At 50.0% G+C, this 20,750-nt stretch overlaps 1 protein-coding gene across 1 annotated transcript in view; it reads left to right on the top strand.

The window, feature by feature from the left end:
• Positions 1-20,750, top strand: part of APOE (apolipoprotein E) — a 276,148-nt gene that overhangs the window by 50,252 nt on the left and 205,146 nt on the right. The gene's annotated exons all lie outside the window — the stretch shown is intronic.

Consider the following 20,750-nt stretch of genomic DNA (forward strand, 5'->3'; position numbering starts at 1 on the left):
GTGTTTTTAAAAATACAGAATGGTCTTGGGGCAGCTCTGAACGGGGGAGAAATCTTTCGTGGGCCCTGCCCTCGGAGGCCAGAGCAGCCTGCCTCGGGATTGTGAGATCATCTTCCCAAGGGAGTCCTTCGGTTTCTGGTGCTCTTAATCTGGGGGTGGTGGTGGTGGTGGCAGGTGCTGACCCCCCCAGCCTAGTGCTGGGGGGGGGGGAACAGACTAGACCCCTGTTAAAATGCTGCCCTCCCTTCCCCACACCCCTGCTCTTGTGACCGGGTAACCAAGACCTGCCTGCCCTTTGTATCATAACTGCCTCCTCCGGAGAGCAAGGCCAGATCTGCGGGGGGGGGGGGGTGTTGTTCACACTGTCCGTCCTTGGTTTTCATTTTTTTAAAAATTTCCGAAAAAGCTTCCCCCAAATTTGTCTCTCCCCTGTTTATTCTCTGGTCTGGCACCCCTCGCTTCCTTCCCTCCGTCCGAGCCAGCGTCGATGCGCTTTGGGCCAGATGCACACTTTCCACCTAAGCTGCGTCGCAGGGTTGTTGTGTGGATCTAACAGAGGAGAGGAGAGCGACGTAAGCCATTTTGGGGACCCTGTTGGAGAGGAAGCTGGGGGGGAAGGGTGTAAATGAAGTAAATAAATAACAAATGAATAACATCTCCCCTGAATCATCTGCCATTTTTTGTGTGGGGTGGGGTGTACTCTGTTGTATGGGGGAGAGTTCCTCCTTCACTTTCTTCCTCTCTCATGCACTCCCCCATGCTGTGCCTTATAGGCAGTTCTTTTCTCCTCCTCGCTCCGCCATTGCCTGTAATTATCCCAGTCTTCTTAAAAAAGGCACAGAGTTATTTTCGTACTCCTCCCCACTTGTCCCCGGTGGGTTGTCTCTGCTTCTGTGTTGTAATTAAAAGCCGTCTGGAAAACGTGGCTCTCGTCTGCCTCTTTCGGATTCACCTGGCGAGCGGGGATTTGGGAGCTGGGGAAACAGGTACCGCCGAAGAAGAAGGCCACATTACCACGTTACCACGGGGACATCAAATCCCTCATTTCCTGACGACATTGCTTCTGCAGGCTGGCACTGTGGCATGAATATTTAAAAACCTTCTTCTTGTTATAGAATTAATTGCCAACTGGAGGCTCCAGTTGAGAGAATCCAACTTATCTGCACGGCAAAGACGCACTTGCATTTAGGAAAGAAATGAGATGCACCCTGGGACAAGTTTCAACTGGCTGGATGGCAGGATGTGGCCATGGGTTGTAGCGGTTTAGGCTAGCCCGATCTCGGAAGTGAAGCAGGGTCGTCTGTGGTTAGTACTTGGATGGGAGACCACCGAGGAATACCTGTCAGCGAGGGGTATGCAACGAGGTACTGAAGTCTGACAATACCAGAGTTACTACACTAGAGGCAGGCAATGGCATACCGCCTCTGAATGTCTCTTGCCTTGAAGACCCTACAGGATTGCCATAGGTCGGTAGCAGTGTGATCACACACGCAAGGTGCTGTAGGTAACGCGTCGGAGAGCATTGGATACCAAAAAATGTATTTGTTTCCATTCTGTAGTACTGGCCGGGGCAGGGTCTATGATTTTCAAATTGAATTGATCAGAAGACAGACTCTGGATTTTTGTCACCGGAGCTCCAAGTGTCATTTTATGCACAGCTATCAAAAGCTAAAATGAAGTTGAAAACTTTCAGTAGTCAATTTAATATTGTATTGGGCGGGCTTACTTTGGAGGGCACTCTTGATAGGGATACCTTGGGCCAGTTACACACCCTCAACCTACCTCACAGGATAAAACGGAGGAGAACAGTGTTAGCTGTTTGGGGCCCCACTGTAGATAAAGGCAGGATGTAAATAAAATATACGATTGACTACTACCCTGGCCAAGAACAGAGTGTCATTTGCCGGAGCATAAGAAGCTTCCTTCCCACCCCACCCCACCCCAAATCCCACTCCTGTTTAAGTCCTTGGAGCCCTAAAGGATGATCTGGTACAATCACCTGGAGTCCGTTCCCATGGGGGGTGTCTGCTATCAGGATCCAAGTCCCCTGGGTCGCTTTAAAGGGCATTTCCAGCGGTCTGTTTGGCCGCATCCACACACACCCCTCCCCCGGTCCTCTTTTCATGGGAACTCCTGGCAGCCGCAGCATTGTTGCCGAAGGTAACCAGGTGCTGGACCAACCGTGGTTTGGTCAACCTTTGGGGTTGCTCTGGGTGTTTCACTGGGGAAGATGCGCGGTAATGGTTTGGGGCTTGGCATGGGAGCGTAACTTGCATTATGTCGGAGTGCACCTGTTTTTAAAGAACACCACCACCCGTTTCTGAAACTGCTCCCCTTCTGGAGGTGTTTATGTGCTCCTTGGCAGCGGCTGGCGGCGGTTCAGAAACCGGTCTGAGCTGTCAGCGTTTGTGCATCTCCATGACCACCTGTCTGCCCCAGGAGGAAGCTCGAGTTCCCTTTCAAGGCAGCAGCTTACAGCAAGAACAGAAGGTGCGGCTTGGCAGAGTAGGTGGAGGAGAAGCGGGGTTTTGTTTTCATCCCAACCCCCCATGGTGGTTGCTATACAGGTGTTCCTTTCAGCAGGTGCAAGTCCTCTTGTTCATTCCCAGTCTCTGGTGAATTCATGTTCTACTGCCTCTGCATATGGAGGTTCTAATTTGCCTATTCTAGCTGATAGCCACAGGCTTGTGCTTCCCCTACAACTTTGTCTAAAGTTAGTGGGCTGTCCTTTTAATATTCCGGCAGTGGATTCTATAAGTGGGCTTGAGAAGGGGAGTGCAGAGGGCAGCTTTTGCTGGGATGAGCTGCAGTTACAGTTGCCAACTCTTGGGAAATTCGTGGAGATTTGGGAGTAGAGCTTGGAGAAGGTGGAGTTTGGAAGGGAGGTTAGCAGTTGTGATGCTGTGAGTCCACCCTTTCCTCTAGGGAAACTGAGCAGAGGAGTGTGGAGATTAGTTGTAATTCCAGGACAACTCCTGCCCTCCATCCCCTGGAGATTGGTGACCTTCGCTGCAATCCTTTCAGGTTTTGGTTTTGCATAGATTTTGCTGCTTGAGATGCTGGCATCTTCCCTCTGGCCCCCTGGTAGAATTTAAAACTCTGGCTTCCCTATGGATACCTTGTTCAAAAGCGCCAGGGTTGTTCGTCTCTCTGCATTTTAAAAAAGAAATCAAAGTGTTAGGCTTAATATTTATGCATACTGATCTATGCAAATGTTCTTACTTTGCATAAATGCTCAAATCACATACTTTAGTCTGAACTAGATGTTTAGAGGGGCTTTTTTTTTTGGCAGGAGATAGATCTCCCCCTGCCACCTCCTCCATTCTTGTACCAGTAATAGTGTAGTGGAAGGAAGTGAGATTTGGGGGCAGGGGAGATTCAGAAAAATAATCCATGAAGGAGGAATGCCGTTAGCTATGCAAAGTAGAAGAGCAAGTCATAACATCGAGGGTTATTTTCCAGATACTTCTTAAATGCAGTCTTGCTTCATGAGGTCTAGGAACTGGCTGTTATTGATTTGAATGAAGTCTGAGCGTTTTGTGGAGGAAAGGGGGGGGGAATCAGTTATGCCAACATCAGTGCACACAAATATTGCTGACGTCCTGCCCCACAGAACTGACACCACCATTCTTGCTGGTTTCAGAAACTCCTGCTGGTCAAGCATTGAAATAGAGCCATATTGCCTGCTGTGTTGTATACAAGATAACCATTAACGTTGCTGCTGAAACTATAATGGCCGAGCTGGTCTCCCCTGGAATGGCTCCCATGCTAAGTAGGGACAGATGCATGCATTCATATGGGTGCATGGTGGCGCACTAGGGTTGCTAACTCCCAAGTTGGTACATTCCTGAAGATTTGGGGCAGGTGGAGCCTCAAGAGGAGAGGAAACTCAGCAGAGTGTAATACCATATAATCCACCCTCCAAAACAGCCATTTTCTCCAAGGGAGCTGTTCTCTCTCATCTCGAATAGTAATTGTGGGCCCCACCTGGAGGTTGGCAGCCCAAGCACAGCACGCTAGTACTAGCAGCGTGAACTGTGCCAGTAGCCTATGAATTGGCCTCTGCCTAGAGTGGCTTGCAGTCTATATCTGTGGTGGGTAAACTCTTTAGCAAGTGTGTCAGCCAGAAAGTGGGTACCATTCTAGTATGTGCTGCCAGCTACAGATTGCCAGATGAATATGCAACGTGTTGGGGAGGGATGGGACAGGCCAGGAGTGCAGGTCTGATTCACCATCACATCTGGGCCCTTGGCTGTCCTTGACAATGCCCATTGGCAACATCAGCTTTTCTTTTACCAATAGTTGTTCATTTCTTCTTGCCTTCCTCTTTTTTGTGGTGGTGGGGGGGCTCCCAATCATACCTGCACCACTGAGGAGTTTGCTCATTTTGCTTGCAATATTTGCTGCCTTTTACAATCTCCAGGTCAGGGGTCCCCAACATGGTGCCCGGGTGCCCACCAACACTTTTCCTGGCGCCAGCCAAATGCTTTCAGAAAGTGGGTAGGGGGTAGGTGGGGCTTTTGATTGCCTGTGGAGAGAAAAAGATATCTTGTTAAACAGGCCTTCTGCCTGAAATGTTGAAGAGTTACTATTAGACTTATATATAACTTGCTCTCTGACATTTTGTGGTTGGCTCTTTTCTTAAGGTTGCCAGGTCCCTCTTCGCCACTGGCGGGATGTTTTGGGGGTGGAGCCTGAGGAGGGCGGGGTTTGGGGAGGAGAGAGACTTCAGTGCATTAGAGTCCAGTTGCCAAAGGGGCCATTTTCTCCAGGTGAATGATCTCCAGCCAGTACCTGGAGGTTGGCAACCCTACTCTGCCTCCTGCAGCAGCCATTTTGTGATTGTGCCCACTGCCCTGTGTCAGCATCCCAAAGGTGCCCACGGGCCTAAAAAGCTTGGAGACCCCAGCCCTAGGAGTTTAGCCTAGTAGATGCAAAGAACGTGAAGCGCGTCCTGATGAATCACACCAGAGTTGAGCCACGGATTCACCGGTGGGCCCTGTGTGTGTGTATGTAGACAAAGTGCCGTCATGTCACAGCTGATGTATGGTGACCTCTTTATGGGGTTTTCAAGGCAAGAGACTTAACAGAGGTGCTTTGCCAGTGCCTTCCTCTGCACAGCAACACTGGACTTCCTTGGTGGTCTGTCATCCAAATACTAACTAGGGCTGACCCTTCTTAGCTTCCGAGATCATTCAAGATCGGGCTGCCTTCCTTCCCTGGTAGGCCCTAGGCACGTTAATTAACCTTTGTCCATAATGCAGCGATCCTAGTATGGGTTTCCTTTACAAGTCTGTCGTAAGGATTGCTGCAAGAGCCAGCGTAGAGTGCTTTCAAGCACCGGAGGGGCAAAGGTTAACTATAATTGGTTCTTGTAGGTTATCCGGGCTGTGTAACCGTGGTCTTGGTATTTTCTTTCCTGACGTTTTGCCCGCAGCTGTGGCAGGCATCTTCAGCGGAGTAACACGGAAGGACAGTGTCTCTCAGTGTCAAGTGTGTAGGAAGAGTAATATATAATCAGAAGGGGGTTGGGTTTGAGCTGAGTCATTGTCCTGCAAAGTATTAAAGGTAATGTGCAAATCATTGTCCTGTAAGTATCAAGATAATGTTGTCTCGAGTGTCTCAGATGTGGGTTTTGATCCCCTGCCCCCACCGTCCAGCCTAACTTTGCTGTTGGCTCATAATGGGGCACGGTCTGATTTCAGTTCTAGCATGAATATCGAGTTGAGCCGGTGCACACTGCTGGGATCTAGGGTCTGCTATTGAAGGCTGTAACCGATTCTCCTCACCCTTTGACCACCCAGCAAGCAGCCTGGGAAAGACCACAGGGGCAGCAGCTGGGACTTGGCTTTTGGCACTGAGCGCTGGATGTGATGGAGCAGAGTTGAAGCCGGGTCGGCCCCTCTAGAACGGCCTGGAGCCCAGGGCTGCTTGAGGGGAGGGGGCCCAGGCCAGCCAGGGACACAACTGCCAGTGGTTTCTTGAAATGGTTGCCGAGGGGGCTCAGGGCTCAACTTGAAATGGACCTGAGTCCTGGCACCCATTCCCAGTTCCAGGGGGCAAGTGCCCAGCACTTGGAGAGCTTGTTTTTCAAACTTTTAGCAAATCTGTTTCTCATCTTCTTGTGCCAAGGAACTCCTGTGGAGATTCTGTGGCTGAGGAGATTGCCTGGGATTCACCAGTCAAGCTGTGCAGGCAGTATTTGGTAGATTCTTCCGAAGAGCTCAGGGCGGTGTAAGTGGGTTCTCCTTTGTGTCCTCACACAACAGCTCTGTAAAGTAGGCTATGCTAAGGCGGTAGGGTAGGCCCAAGGCCACCCAGTGAGCTTTGTGGCAGAGTGGGGATTTGAACCCTGGTCTGCCGGATCCTAGTCTAACACCCTGTCCAGTACACCCCACCCCCCTGTCTCCCCTAAGCAGTGGGGTCCTAAAACAGTCTGCTCTGGTTGTGCGCTTTAGGGGAAAACTGATAACAGTGTGCAGTGAAATCTATAGGCAAGCAGGCATTCCCTTTCCACCAGAAACCCCGAGGGCTCTTAGTAATGGGGTGGAGGGAATAGGCTTGCCAACCTCCAGGTGGGGCCTGGAGATCTGGAATTACAACTGATCTCCAGATGGCAGTGGCAGAGATCAGTTCCCCTGGAGGAAATGGCTGCTTTGTAGGCTGAATTCCATGCCCCCAAATATTTCCAGGAATTTCCCAACCTGGGCTTGGCAACCCTGGGCGGGAGGCACGGAGTCTCTTACACTGTTCCTTGAGGGGGGGTATTTTAAACTGGTCTGTTCGTAGCGGACATGTCCTCAAAGAACATCTTGCCAGGCAGAACTGTTCATATTTTACTTCATGAACTCACTAGATGAACTTTCTGCCAGGGAAAGTTTTGAAACTGGGAACGTGCCTTGGAGAAACCTCCCCAGCCCAAGAGATGCCAAGCAGGAAAGTGAGAATAAATCTGCTGGGAAACGGGCTCGGCTGGTGTACGGTCACTGCCCGATACAGGTGCCAAGCCAGCTCTTTGGTATGTGAGGCGTGCCCTGCTGGCTCTGACGGCAGAGGCCTCTGACGAGAAATCAGGCTGTTTTTCCTTGTATCACATGGAGCTGGAGCTGTGGGGATATTAATAGGTGACATAAGATAGTGGTGTATAATTGGCCTGGGGTCTTCCAAAAGCCTGGCAGTTTATCAACCCGGACTGGGAAGTTTCCCAGCGGGAATGAGATCGGCTGTTAGTTTGTCACGGATCCTTTCAGAGGAGTACGAGCAGAGTCGCTGTTCTTCCGTCCTGTTCCGCCTCAGCCCCGATCCTCTGCTCCGCATTCTAGCCCTCAAAAAGCAGGTGGAAGCTGGTGCTGCCTCAAAGGAGGGATGCCAGCAGCCTCCAGGTGGGGCCTGGGGACACTCCCCCCCCCCCCGCCCCGGAATTACAGCTCATCTCCAGGCTACAGAGATCAATTCCCCTGGGGGAAAGGGATGCTTTGGAGGGTGGAGGGTGCCACAGGCATTGTGCCCCACGGAGGTCCCTGTCCTCCCCAGGCTCCACCCCCAAGTCTCCAGCAGTTTCCCAGCCTGGATCTGGCAATCCTCCCCTCCCATCCCCTGCCGGGGGCTAGGAGGGACCTAGCGAGGAACAGGAGGAAAATAAGGCAGCCCTTGATACGATTCTTACCTAAATGTCACTCCTGCCACCTCCCCAAGACATCATAGTCTTGTTCAAAACTCTAGGTTGATGGCACATGGGGTGAGGAGGGAGAGGCAACTGCAGAGGGAAACTGGATGCCCAGCTTCGGCCAGGGATGAGGGCGGGATAAAAATCCAATAAATAACAATAATAATTGGTTCTTGTAGGTTATCCGGGCTGTGTAACCGTGGTCTTGGAATTTTCTTTCCTGACGTTTCGCCAGCAACTGTGGCAGGCATCTTCAGAGGAGTAACACTGAAGGACAGTGTCTCTCTTCAGTGTTACTCCTCTGAAGATGCCTGCCACAGTTGCTGGCGAAACGTCAGGAAAGAAAATTCCAAGACCACGGTTACACAGCCCGGATAACCTCCAAGAACCAATGAACTCTGACCGTGAAAGCCTTCGACAAAACAATAATAATGCTTGAGACCTAAAATTACTAAATCCTTTTTTTAGTAAAGGGCCAGAAGCGCCTCTCTTTGCTGAATTACCACAAGCAGTTAGGCCCATTAAAAGCCCACGCAGCATAAGCTGCACCTGCTGAATTGCTGCCTGCTGCACAAGAGCCTCTGACAGGACAGATGTTAGGAACTGTGTGTAGATTTGCTTTCCTGCTGTCCTGTATCTTTTGTTTGCTCCTCATCTGAAATATTTATATTCCACTATTCACCAAATTTATGAAGATGTTTATGTACCCGTCCTGGCTCCTAACAATGTATGAACAGTTGGATTTAAGGGACGGGGGGAGGAATCATTTAAACCAAAATAAAACGGATTGGTTTAAATATTATTTTAATCTGAAAACACCTTCTGCCCCACAAGCAGGATTTCTCCCCCTTTGCCTAAGCTCAGGCTGCCTCAAAAACTCTCTGGAATAACTGTCTTGTCAGAGAGTTGGCATCTAAGCTGCGGTGTCTTTGATAGGGTAGGAAAATGACGTTCACTCTTTTAACTTGTAGGCTCCTCTGGGCAGGGACTTGTTTGGCATGGTCCCTCTGTGGTGAAGTTAAAGGTAGGCTTAGAGTTGAGATACAAGTTTTTTTCTGAGATGGGTGTGGTTTGAGAGGGTTGGGGATATATTGGTGGGAGAGGGACACAACTTTTTCCTGGGCTTTGGTTATAAAACGGAAGCTCTTATATCCTTTAACAACAAAAGGTGCCAGACATCACAACTGCCTGGAACCCATAGCTTGGAAACCTGGCTGTAGTCAGCCTGGTGAAAGAAAGGCACTCTGCTCATGCTCAGAAGCTCTCCTGTGGAGCTGGCTCTTGAAAAAGACAGAGTTTATAGACCAAACAAGGCTCGTGGCCCAACACAGACTCTAAAACTGGTTCTGGTCTTGCATTAGAACTGGTATTAAACTACCTCCAGAAGTTTATACAATCGCTTAAACGTAGCTGGAGGATATGTTGTGTTTAATTGGGTGGGGATCCATCTGCAGAGTAGGTGGAATAACTTATTTTTAATCCACTCTTTCCCTTTACAGCTGAGAAAGGTTAAGAGCAGGTGCTGGAGGGGAAAGGAGGAGAGGATCCATTAGCCGGTGTAAATGCATGTGTTCTCTGCGGTTGCCACCTTTTAAAATCTGCCGTTGCCCCTGTGACTAACAGTGTCTTCTTGTACAGGGAATGAAGCGATGCTTTACTCAATGTTGCAAAATATTATTGCTACTGACTGTTAAACCCACAGGAGCAAGATGGGCTGTGTTTTTCTGGTCAGTTAGGAACTCTATAAGCTTTGCATATTCTGGGTGCTCACAAAAGTCGATTTCAGGAAAATAGTCTTAGTATACTCTGGCTGAAATCAAGACCTGCCTGGAATTATGAATTCAGCCTTGTCCCGATCGTAAATCCTTGTGGAATTTCTGGTGCCTCCCTCCCCTATTTCTAACATGGTAGGCAGAAGTTCAACCGATACAGATTTTCCTGGCAGGATTGATCAGTAAAGCTGTTGGCAACTCTATACAATGAGGACAGCAGGAGTTATTAATAAACAGTTCTGAATATTATATTCACAACACCCTTGTGTGGTGGGACAATATTGTTATCATATGAAGCTTCCTTATATAGCGTTAGACCCCTTGTAGGGTCACCAGCTCTGGCTTGGGAAATTCCTGGATGTTTAGCGGCAGTGCCTAGGGAGGGGAGGGAGCGCTCACCAAGGATGTCCATGTCAGTCTGATGGTGGAAAGTGCCATCTAGTCGCAGCCAACATATGGTGACACTGTAGGGTTTTCAAGGCAAGAGACAGTTTGCCATTGCCTGCCTGTGCGTAGCAAGCCTGGACTTCCTTGGTGGTCTCCCGTCCAAGTACTAACCAGGGCCAACCCTGTTTAGCTTCCAAGATCTGATGAGGTCAGGCTAGCTTGGGCCATGATGTCAATCTAGGATTTCTGTTTCTCCTCTCTGAAGCTTACCTGCAGGGGGAACTGATCTCTGCAGTCTGTAGATCAGCTGTAATTGCGGGAGAAACCCAGGCCTCCACCTTGAGGTTAGTAACCCCTAATCCTCTGATTTAAGTATGGTCTGCTATGAAGGGGCAGTGCTAGTCCAGGATCTAACTGGAGACACCAGGGATGGAATTTCGGATTTTCTGTACACAAATACTGCCAAGCCCCATATTACAAATGTGGGGCTTTGAGTATCTGAGTAAGGCTGGGCAACAGAGTTTGAACTGGGACTGGGACTTCCAATTAAGTGATTTTTGTGTGTGCAGTCTTCCTCCTCTACTCCACATCCTCACAACAACACTGGAGGTAGATCAGGCGGAGAGAGAATAATCCAGGATCCCTCCCATAAGTTTCATAGCAAGCACTCCTTAACGTGGTGATGGGGGTTGTGCAGAAAGTAGATTCCTTTGAAATGTGGCATTGGCTGAGAATTTTATGGATACCATGCACCACCAAAAAGACAAGTTAGTTCTAGATCAGATCAAGCCTGAACCATCCCTAGAAGCTAACTGAGGTTATCATACTTTAGTCACATTACGAGAAGACAAGAGTCACTGGAAAAGATGTTAATGCTTGGAAACGTCGAAGGCAGCAAGAAAAGAGGAAGATACAACATGAGATGGATGGACTCAGTCATGGAAGCCCTCAGTTTACAAGACCTGAGCAAGGCTGTTAACGATAGATGTTTTGAAGGACATTGATTCATCGGGTCGCCATGAGTCAGAAGCGACTTGATGGCACTTACGCACACAGGGATTTGAACTTTGGTCTCCCTGGCCCAAGTCCATCCCTCTAGCCACTGCACCACCCTGATTCTCACTAGTACCTTCCACCCAGCTCCTCTTCTGCACCTTAGAAGGGGCTCTGAATGCAGCCTGCCAGATACCGACTAGAGGGAAGTATCACAGACTCATTCCCCCGAGGCCAAAAGTGCAGCCGTTTCTCTTTTGTCTAAATCCTTCTATAACACTAGTTTCATGTAAACAAAGGCAGAGGGATTCTCGCGGGAGGGGCTGATACTGAGGGAGTGACTCCTGTTAAGGAAATGCTTGGGGAGAAAGGCGGGGGGGGGGGGAGAGTGTGTTTAAAAAGGCACCGGTGGGGGAACCAAAGAAGCAGAGAGCAATTGGGCCCAGCTCATACTTCCCCATAGATTTTGGACAAACTGTCCACCTCTCGGGTGGTATCGTGCCAAGGAAATCTTTGAACTGAAAAGCAAGGCTGGCCGGGGGTGGGGGTGAGAAACAGAGGTAGGGCTTGGCTGTGAACCTCACTGGGTGATCTTCAGCTGGCCACGTCCTCTTGGCCTAACCTACCTTACAGGGATGTTGTGAGGATAATGTGGGGAGTGAACTCTGTACACTGCCTAGGGTGGGCCTAATAAGTGACTGATAAGCAGGTGGCTGGGGAGGGGTCGGAGCTGTCACCAGTGGCAGAGGATGGGTCGACTTAGTTTTGAGCGAGGGATAGTTTATATCAGGGCATAGTGGAAATTCATATTCCAGTTGTCCCTTGTTTACCGGGGATGGTCTCTGTTTTTCTGACTCCACAGCCCTGCTCAATCCTGGTCTCTGTGTTTCTCTTGGAGGAATGCCTCCTTTAAAATACTTTCCTGCTGTTAGTTCTTCTGCCCCTCCTCCTCTGGGTCTTTCGAAATGAAATCTCAAAGTTCGAGGAATGCAAACGTCTCTGGGGTGTGTGTGAATAAAGACCAGAGCCTCACCTGGCGGTCACTCTACTCTTTCACACCCCACAGGTGCCAAGATATATTTTTTAATTATTGATAGTCAGAAACCTTGTGTTTTTTCCCCCTGAGCATGGATGTTTGACAGCAAACACCTGTAGGACCTATAAAAACAGAGCAGGAGCAGGGATTGCGAACAAAATGAATGCAGCGTACAGAACTGAACTTTTCGTCATATTATTCTTTAGTTTATTATTCTTTAGCTTTCCCATCAAACTGGTGCTCAGATAGGGATGCCGGCCTCCAGGTGGGACCTGGGGATCCCCCGGAATTACAGCTCCTCTCTACAGAGCTCAGTTCCCCTGGAGAAAATGGTTGCTTTGGAGGGTGGGGCTCCGTGGCATTGCCCCCCACTGAGGTCTCTGTCCTCCCCAGGCACAATCTCCAGATCTCTAGGAGTTTCCCAATTTGGAGGTGGTAACCCTACCTCCCCCACCCCTCACTGGTGGCAAGGAGAGACCAGCCAACCCTATGCTCAGACCGGTGTACAAACATAACCTCCCCAGTGCATATAAAATTACAGGTAAACCCCAATGGCATTTTTAAAATTCACAACACTACGATCAGAGAGCGCACCTCAGTAGTTTGAAATTCAGAGGCCACAAACCTTTCAGCTTTAACCTGAATGAAAGGCCTTCCAGAACAAAAAGCGTTTTACAGCCCAGTTTGAAAGGCCTTTAGGGTCGGGTTATCAAGCCCCAGGTGGGGCCCGGAGATCTCCCAGAATTACAACTGACCTCTAGATGACAGAACAGTTCCTCTGGAGAAAACGGATGCTTTGGAGGGCGGGCTCTATGGTATTGTACCCCACTGAGGTCCCTCCCCTCCTTAATCCCTGCCCTCCCCAGGATCCACCCCAAATCTCCAAGAATTTCCAAACACAGAATTGGCAATCCTCCTTGAAGGGTGGTGCCAGCTTGAGTGCTGAACGGATGCCCCTCCACAGTTTGGAGATGAAGGCAGAAAAAAAGCCCTCCGACGGTTCCTGGCCGGCCTCACCTTGGCTCAGGTCGGCTCTTGTAGGAGAGGCCCCCACCCCGCCCCAGCATGGATCTCGGCACCCGGGCAGGTTGCTGGGGGTGGCTGCTCTGGGACCCTGGTTGTTTAGTAGTGGAGAGGCAGGGCCTGCAATGTGATCCTTTGGGAATAGAGCGTCCCTGTTTGCATACCCCCAACATTTCACTGAGTTGGTGCAGAGACCCAAAGAGGGGGTAACCTCCGCAAGCCTTGTGCCTGAAATGGGAGGGGTGGCCACTTATAGCAACTGCACCCCTCTTTTGTCCTTTGAACAGTTTTGTGTGCTGGTCAAACAAGCAGGATGCCCCCTTCCCTTCCCAGATGGTCTCCATCCACTACAGAGCCCCTCGTTTTAAAGTTTGCTGGAAACACAGTTGATGAAAACTACTCGTGCTTAAATGCAGGGCTTTAAAAAATGCTTGGAGGAGGCCTCCAGAGCTGCCAGCCTCTGCTCAACGGCCGTCTGGATGCACCCTGGAACGGAAAGTGGGGGGGGGGGGGAAGGGGGAGAGCAGTCCAACTTTTTTTTTTAACTAGCTGTGTAGCTTACAGAAAGTGGCTTAAAGGTAGGGTTGCCAACTGTGGTTTGGAAAATTGCTGGAGTTTTGGGGGTGGAGGCTGGGGAGGGACCTCAGTAAGATTATACTGCTATAGACTCCACCCTTTGAAGCTGCCATTTTCTCCAGGGGATGTGATCTCTGTAGCCTAGAGATCCGTTGTAACTCTGGGAGAACTCCAGGCTCCACCTTAGGGTTGCCAGGCCCCTCTTTGCTATCGGTGGGAGATTTGGGGTGGCGGAGCCTGAGTAGGGCGGGGTTTGGGAGGGTGGGACTTCCATGCCATAGAGCCCAATTGCCAAAGCGGCCATTTCCTCCAGGTGGACTATCGGCTGGAGATCAGTTGTAATAGCAGGAGATCTTCTGCTATTACCGGGAGGTTGGCAACCCTACTCCACCTGGAGGTTGGCAACCAAAAGTGGTGGCGTAAGGACCTCCTCCCTATCTGCATCTGGGGGCCTTCGCTACGTTCCTCCCCTGTTGCTCCCACGTCTGTCTTTCCCAGTCAGGGGAACAATCGGTCAAGGGGGAAAGGGCTGCCTCCCCTGCAAACTTCCTTGGCCTGTCCTCAGTGTCCTGCAGTCGGAAACCCAAGTGGGGCCTTTCCATTCTGCGCCTCCATGCCAACAATCGCCTTGCCCTGTTGAGCTTCTGTTCCTCAGGCACCGGTTCAAAATGCTAAGAGGGGGGGGGGGTGGAATCTACAGTTGTGCCCCAAGACGATGGGTGGGGTTTCTCCTGCTTGCATGTTAATGGATTCGGGTTTAATTGACCCATATCATATGGAGGGGTGATTATGGGTTGGAGCCTGAGATTCCTGGGGGTCAAATCCCTGGATGGCAGCCAGAAGGGGTAACCGCTGAAGAGAGGAGCATGGTCATTCAGGGTGGGTGCTGGATGCCAGGATATGATCACAGGGTGAAAGAGAAACTGGACTTTGCTTCGGGTGGGAAGAAAGATAAGATAAACGGGGTTGAGTGTGTGTGTGTGTGTGTGTGTGTGTGTGTGTGTGTGTGTGTGTGTGTTCATTCCCAGGCCTGTAAGACCTGGGAGCCGGTGGGGAGGGGGAGGCTGTTCTGGTAAAGGCTGTTCCGAGATGTGAGTGGGGGCTACGTGGGGGAGAATGAGCTGTAACTTTGAATGCCTGTATTGTCATTTCTCTGGAATCCCGGCTTACTTTGCCAAGACAGAGAAAACAATCTCTGACTGGCGTTCCCTTTTTCTCAAATCTGAAAAGGGAAGTTTCACTCTCGTATATTCTCTGTCTCTCTCTCTCCCCCCCCCTTTCCGTGACAACAGTGTGGTTTCAAAAACCTTGAATCATTTTCTGGCTGTGTTTTGGTTCTCATGTCATGTGCAAACTCCTAGAGAGTCCCCTCTGCCGCCTCCTTCATGCACTGTACCTGTTTTTCACCTGTCGCCAATAAGGCAGATTATACCCTCTGGCCGTACCTGTTCGGCTGGTATAGCAGGAACCTGTTTTCTGCACTTGCCATCTTCAAAGCAGGGCTTCTTCTGAACTGCAGCTCACCAGGGATCTGCCCTGGAAGGGCAAAGCCTAACCCTGCACCGTGGGAAGCCACTGCAGAAGGGAGTGACTGAGCATGCGCAGAGTACCTCTGGAAACCGAGCAACAACAAAGAAACCAACACCCTTACGGGTGTGTAAGGAAAATGGCTTCTGGCTTAGGTTGGCGTAGTGCGGCAGATAGAATTGCACCAGGCCGACCTGGGTTTAAATCCCAGAATGTCCCAGTCCCAGAATTGAGACCATGGTGGGGGCTCACCATTCTGCAGCCTCAGTCCACTCCCATTTCTTAGCCCAGTGTGGGAATTTGAAACAACTGCCTAGATAGGATCCTGAGCAACTTGGAGGCAGGGTGGCAGACCACCAGAATTTGTTTTGGCTGAAGCAGCTTTTCACCCTCTCAAGTTCTGCGGCACGGCAAATGTCCTCTTCTAAATGTGTATATCAGGGGTCCCCAATGTGGTGCCCAGGGGCACCATGGTGTCTACCAACCCCTTTCCTGGCACCCACCAAGTGAGAGTGGGCGGGGCCAGGTGGGCTGCTGCCCAGCGGGGCTTCTGATTGGCCGTGCAGATTAAAAGGTACCCTGTTAAGCAGAACTGCTGCCTTAAATGCTGAAGAGTTACTATGAGAGCGTGACCTTTTGCTCCCTGACATTTTGCGGCTGGCTCCACCTCCTGTGGAAGGCCATTGTGTCTTTGTGCCCACCACCCTGCATCAGAATTTCAATAGTGCCTGCAGGCTCAAAAAGGTTGGGGACCCCCTGCTATATATAATACAGGTTGAGCATCCCGGACATCCGATATCCAGACTGACCCGAAAACCAGACTTTTTGAGCCGGCCTGCAGGCATCTCTCACAGGCCCTCAAGCAGCACCCCAGTTTGCTTTCTGATGGTTTAATGTACACAAAATGATTACAAATCATGTTGAAAATTACATTCTGGCTATGTGTATAAAGTGTACATAAAACATAAATGAATTTCGTGTTTTGAGTTGGGTCCCATCCCCAAGATATGTATATGCAAAATTTCCAAAATAAGGAAAGATCTGAAATATGGACCACTTCTGGTCCCGAGCAGTCTGGATAAGGGACATTCAACCTGTATAAGGATGTTCAGGCCTTGTTGACTCATGGGGGGCGGGGGCATTTGGAATTGCTGGGATATATATTTGATCATTTTGACTTACGCTGTGTAATCTGCCTTGAGTCTCAGTGAAAAAAGGCAGGCTATAAATTATGTAAATAAATAAAAAATTCAGGAGCTGGAACCCCTGAAACATGATACATTTGCAGGAACAATCTGAAAATGGGGCATTTACATGTGGGGCTGGTAAAGTGAAATAATTCATCTGGGTGGGGGGTTGTGGGTCTCATTGCTTGGGGTCTCATTGAAATGGGGCTGCTATCTGTGCAAAGCAGCGACGGGGGGCCCCAACCCGTGGTTAGCAACTATAACCAGTGCATATCACTGCTTTTGCATCGCTAGCAATGGCTTTGGGATTGAGCCACAAGGTGTACCCCCCCCCAAAAAAAATCTGAAATGCATCACCTGCATATAAACTGATTTCTGAAAAGGTATGAAATTTGGCTGCTTTTTCACTTAATAGTCAAAATGCGCAGGTATGACGTGTGCCTGCTAGTGGAAGTTAGCTGGCCTTCTAGCATAGAGCTAGCCAGGTCTCGTTAGTTGCCAATTGTGGGTTGGGAAATTCCTGGAGATTTGGAGGTGGAGCCTGAGGAGGGTGTGGTTTGGGGTGGGGAGGGACCTTAGCAGGATATAATGCCATAGAAGCCACCCTCCAAATTTTCTCCAGGGGGAATGATCTTTTTGGGCTGGACATCAGTTATAATTCCAGGAGATCTCCAGGCCACACTGAAGGTTGGCAGCCCTGCATTGGTGGCAGAATACCAGGGCATGAGAGTCCCAGTAGTTCTTTGTGCTTTGATTTGGGGAAGGGGGTATTCCATGCTTGCAGAGGGCTTTGGGCAGGAACTCTTTTAACTGTGCTGGGAGCACAGCTGGCCTTGTTTTGCATCCGAGGAGACCATATGCAAAAGGGAAGTAAGAGCCTGTGCATACAGATGAGGGAACTTCAGCGAATGTGTCGTTGGGTGAAATCAGCGGCTTTGTCTGGAGTTCTTTCCTCATGGGCCCAGCTGGTTCTTCCACAAGGAAGTAAACTACCTGACCTTCATCCCAGAATCATTCGCTGCTCTGGCAGAAGGTTCTTGGTTCAGTCTTCTGAGCTGCAGAGTGCCACGCACGCTGACGTGGTCACAAGCTATCCGCCCCACTGACTCGGCTGAGTCACTCTCGATGGGTGTCGGCATTCCTCCGACACATACTTTGCAGAGGAATGCTGGATCAAGCCAGTTGCCTTTCCCATTTGCTGGGGTGGGGTGGGGGTTGTATTATGGTTCTAGGAGATGGAGACAGAGGGGTGCCCACAAAGAGCTCCTGCTGCAGTCAAGCTGCGCGTGGTTTAAAGCAGGTCCCTTCCCATCGTGGCTCCAGCCACGTAGCTCCTCTGATCAAACAGTGTTTCCATTTGCAGAAGTTGGAGTGGGGATTTCCGCCAGTTTCACCCCTCCCACTCCAGACCCCTATTTTGCCTCTTATGCTGTTCCGGAGGGGTCTGCTAATTCCCAGGAACAACATATGGGGGGACTTGGTGGGCCCCAACAGGAGGCAGAAGTGGGACCATACCAACCACCCCACAAAATCTGTGGATGGTTGGATACAATCCACTGTCCTATTGAGAGCCAAGGTCTGCTCAGTGGAGGGATAATTAAAAAGTGTTGCAGGATGACAACCAAGATGTTCGCCCCTGAATTCCATCTTGTGTGCCGGCACGGGCCATTATACCACATAGTAACTGACCGGACAAGACATACAGTTACCTGGGTTTTGTGGTTTTCTGATCTGCCAAGTGTGCAAAAGAAACCCTCCTTTTCTCACCTGGCCCAGAGCCCGGACTGGGGAGAGAAGAAGAAGAGTTGGTTTTTATATGCCAACTTTCTCTACCACTTAAGGGAGACTCAAACCGGCTTACAATCACCTTCCCTTCCCCTCCCCACAACAGACACCCTGTGAGGCAGGTGGGGCTGAGAGTGTGTGACTTGATTTGGGGAAACAAATCCAGTTCACCAGATTAGCGTCCGCCGCTCATGGGGAGGAGTGGGGAATCAAACCTGGTTCTCCAGATCAGACTCCACTGCTCCAAACCCCTGCTCTTAACCATGACACCATGCTGGTTCTCTAGTCAGGGCAAAGCTGCCTGCAACCTGGCCTGGTCCGGCTGAGGGTGTCCCCCTCCAAGTACTTTGCCTCTGAACTCTGGGACATGCTCTGAGATCTGGCGGGACCTGGCTAAGGGGTCGAGCACATGCTTGGCGAGGAGAAGGGCCCGGGTTCCATCCCGGGCGTCTCCAGGGAAAGGATTTTTGGCGACAGGGTTCCGGGGGGAAAAACCTTTCTCAGTCTGAGATGTTGGAAAGCCACTGCCGATCGAGGTTGCCAGTACTGACCAGCTTAGCGGCAGCCGGGTTCTCATGATCAGGGAGGGGTTCCATTTTGGTCAAAGTGACTCCCCAGCTATGTGGCTTCTTCCCAACCTGGTTAGAGGGATAATAACTCAGATTATTTGAGGGCTCGAAACCCTGAAGAATTCTGTTGAGGCTTCCATAGTGAAGCTAGTGAAAACTAGATTTGTTTGTGTGAAGGATTCTAATTTAGGGAGCAGAGGTTGGTATTTTTATTTAAAACATTCATATGCCACCTATACACCCAAATAGCGCCCCTAAGGTTAAAAGGTTTCCTCCGATCACCTCGTGGTCTCTGCCTGTTTCTATGATGTAGGACTTCATACATCGCCATATGTGTATCATTTTCTCCAACAGTTATCTGCATTTCTAAGCTGGGAAGTCTAATCCTTTAAGTCTCCCTAGCCGGGGGGGGGGGGGGGGGAGGTGTTGGTTGGAGGAAGAGAAACGTTTCTTTCCTTCTTTATCTTCCAACTGTTTTTCCTCCTCCTTTCCTCCCTCCTCCCCGCACCATTTTCTTCGCTTTCTGCAAAAGATACAGCAATCCAAACTATTCTGTGGGTTCTTTCTTTCTGTGTGCATGCTGCTCCGAGTTCGACGGGGTTCTTGCTCCCGCAGGATTTGGTGTTCCTGGCCGTGCCGGCTTTCTTGGCAGGAGGCTCGGCATTCAAAGGATGTCTTTGGAAATCTTCTCTGTAACCTAAAAATAATAATTTTGAGCGGCTGCGAAAGAGGCCGCAAGCTGCAGTTTGCGCCACGGCGCTCCCGACTTGCCTCTGCATAATGGATGGGGCTGTGTGTAATTATGGGTTATCCCAGGAGAGCTGGGGAAGGGGGATCAGTTGGCGGATGAACACGCCAAGCTGGCAGTGAAAAGATGGCACGGAGTTGCCTGCTTTTCACATCCCCAAACTCTTGCCGCGCTTGCCTCTCGCGCAACCCCCCCGCAAAGGAATGCCTGGCTTAGAAAGGACGGCTCCTCCACTTGGTTTCAAGATCTGAGTTTTCTGGTGAGAAGCAAACATATCAAATAGTGCTTATGCAGTATTCACGTTGCCAACTTTTTTATCAGCCTGTGTGCCTGTGCTTCTAACAGAAGTGTAATCTGCAGGCATCAGCAGGTGCTGGGGTGGATCAGTGCCCCGGTGAATTGATTTCTAGCACAATGACCTCTGCAGATCACCAGGGCCCCAGCTGGGCTTGCTTTTCCGATCAGCTGGCCACCTGAATCGTGCTTTCAATAGTATTCAAAACAGATACTCACAACAGCCCAGTAAAGAAGGCCAGTATTATCCACCAAGTGCAGATGAGGGAGATTTCCACTTCCCTGGAGCCATCCAGCTGGTAACTGGCAGAGGGTGAAGATTATAATTACTCAGTGACATAGGATGGGTTGTTTTTAACCTCTCTGTTTAGTTAATCCAGGAATTATAACTAACACCCCTAGTGCTGTGTGAACAACTATTAATATGCATTAAACTAGTACAGGGATCCCCAAAGATTTTGAACCTGTGGGCACCTTTGGAATCCTGACGCAGGGTGTTGGGGGCACGGCCACAGGAGGAGGAGGCAGTTGTGCAACGGCTGCTGTGACTTACCTTCAGTCACACAGTAAAGATCCTTGGTGCTGGGGTGGCAGAAGCTACAGAAACATTTTTAAAAATCTGCACAGTCAAGCAAATCTTCAGTAGCCAATCAGATGCCTGGCTGGGCAAATGCCCCACCCACTTTCAAAAAACTCTTGGTAGGCACCAGGGTGCCCAGGGGCACCATGTTGGGGACCCCTTAACTAGTAGATCTTCCTGCCTTGAGAGCTAGAGTCTGGGAATCCCTTCTGGGGCTCTCTTCTGCCCCACTGCAGCATGCTCCACTCACTAGGCCTGGCGTTCTTCAAAGCTCTGAGGGAGGACAAAAGACACAAATCCAGTCTTAGAGCCACAGATTCTCAGTGCTGAAAAAATGCAGTTCTATGCCAAGAAAAGCCACGTGCGGCAACCGGCATAAATTATGCAATCTGGATTCATTTGCCTATGTATTTCTGTATTTTGCATAATTTATCCTTCTCTTGACAACCCTGTCGAAGATCATCGCAACTGTCGCTGTCGGAAAATCCAGCTCCGAGTCCAATGGGTTCCTGAGCTCCCGGCAGCTGTCGGTGGTATAGTTCCAAACATTAGGAACTAGAAACTTGATTTAAAATAAAAGAAACAAAAGCAGACTTTCTCAGGATGC

Source organism: Euleptes europaea, chromosome 3 (genome assembly GCF_029931775.1).
Source record: "Euleptes europaea isolate rEulEur1 chromosome 3, rEulEur1.hap1, whole genome shotgun sequence".
Lineage (NCBI taxonomy): Eukaryota > Metazoa > Chordata > Lepidosauria > Squamata > Sphaerodactylidae > Euleptes > Euleptes europaea.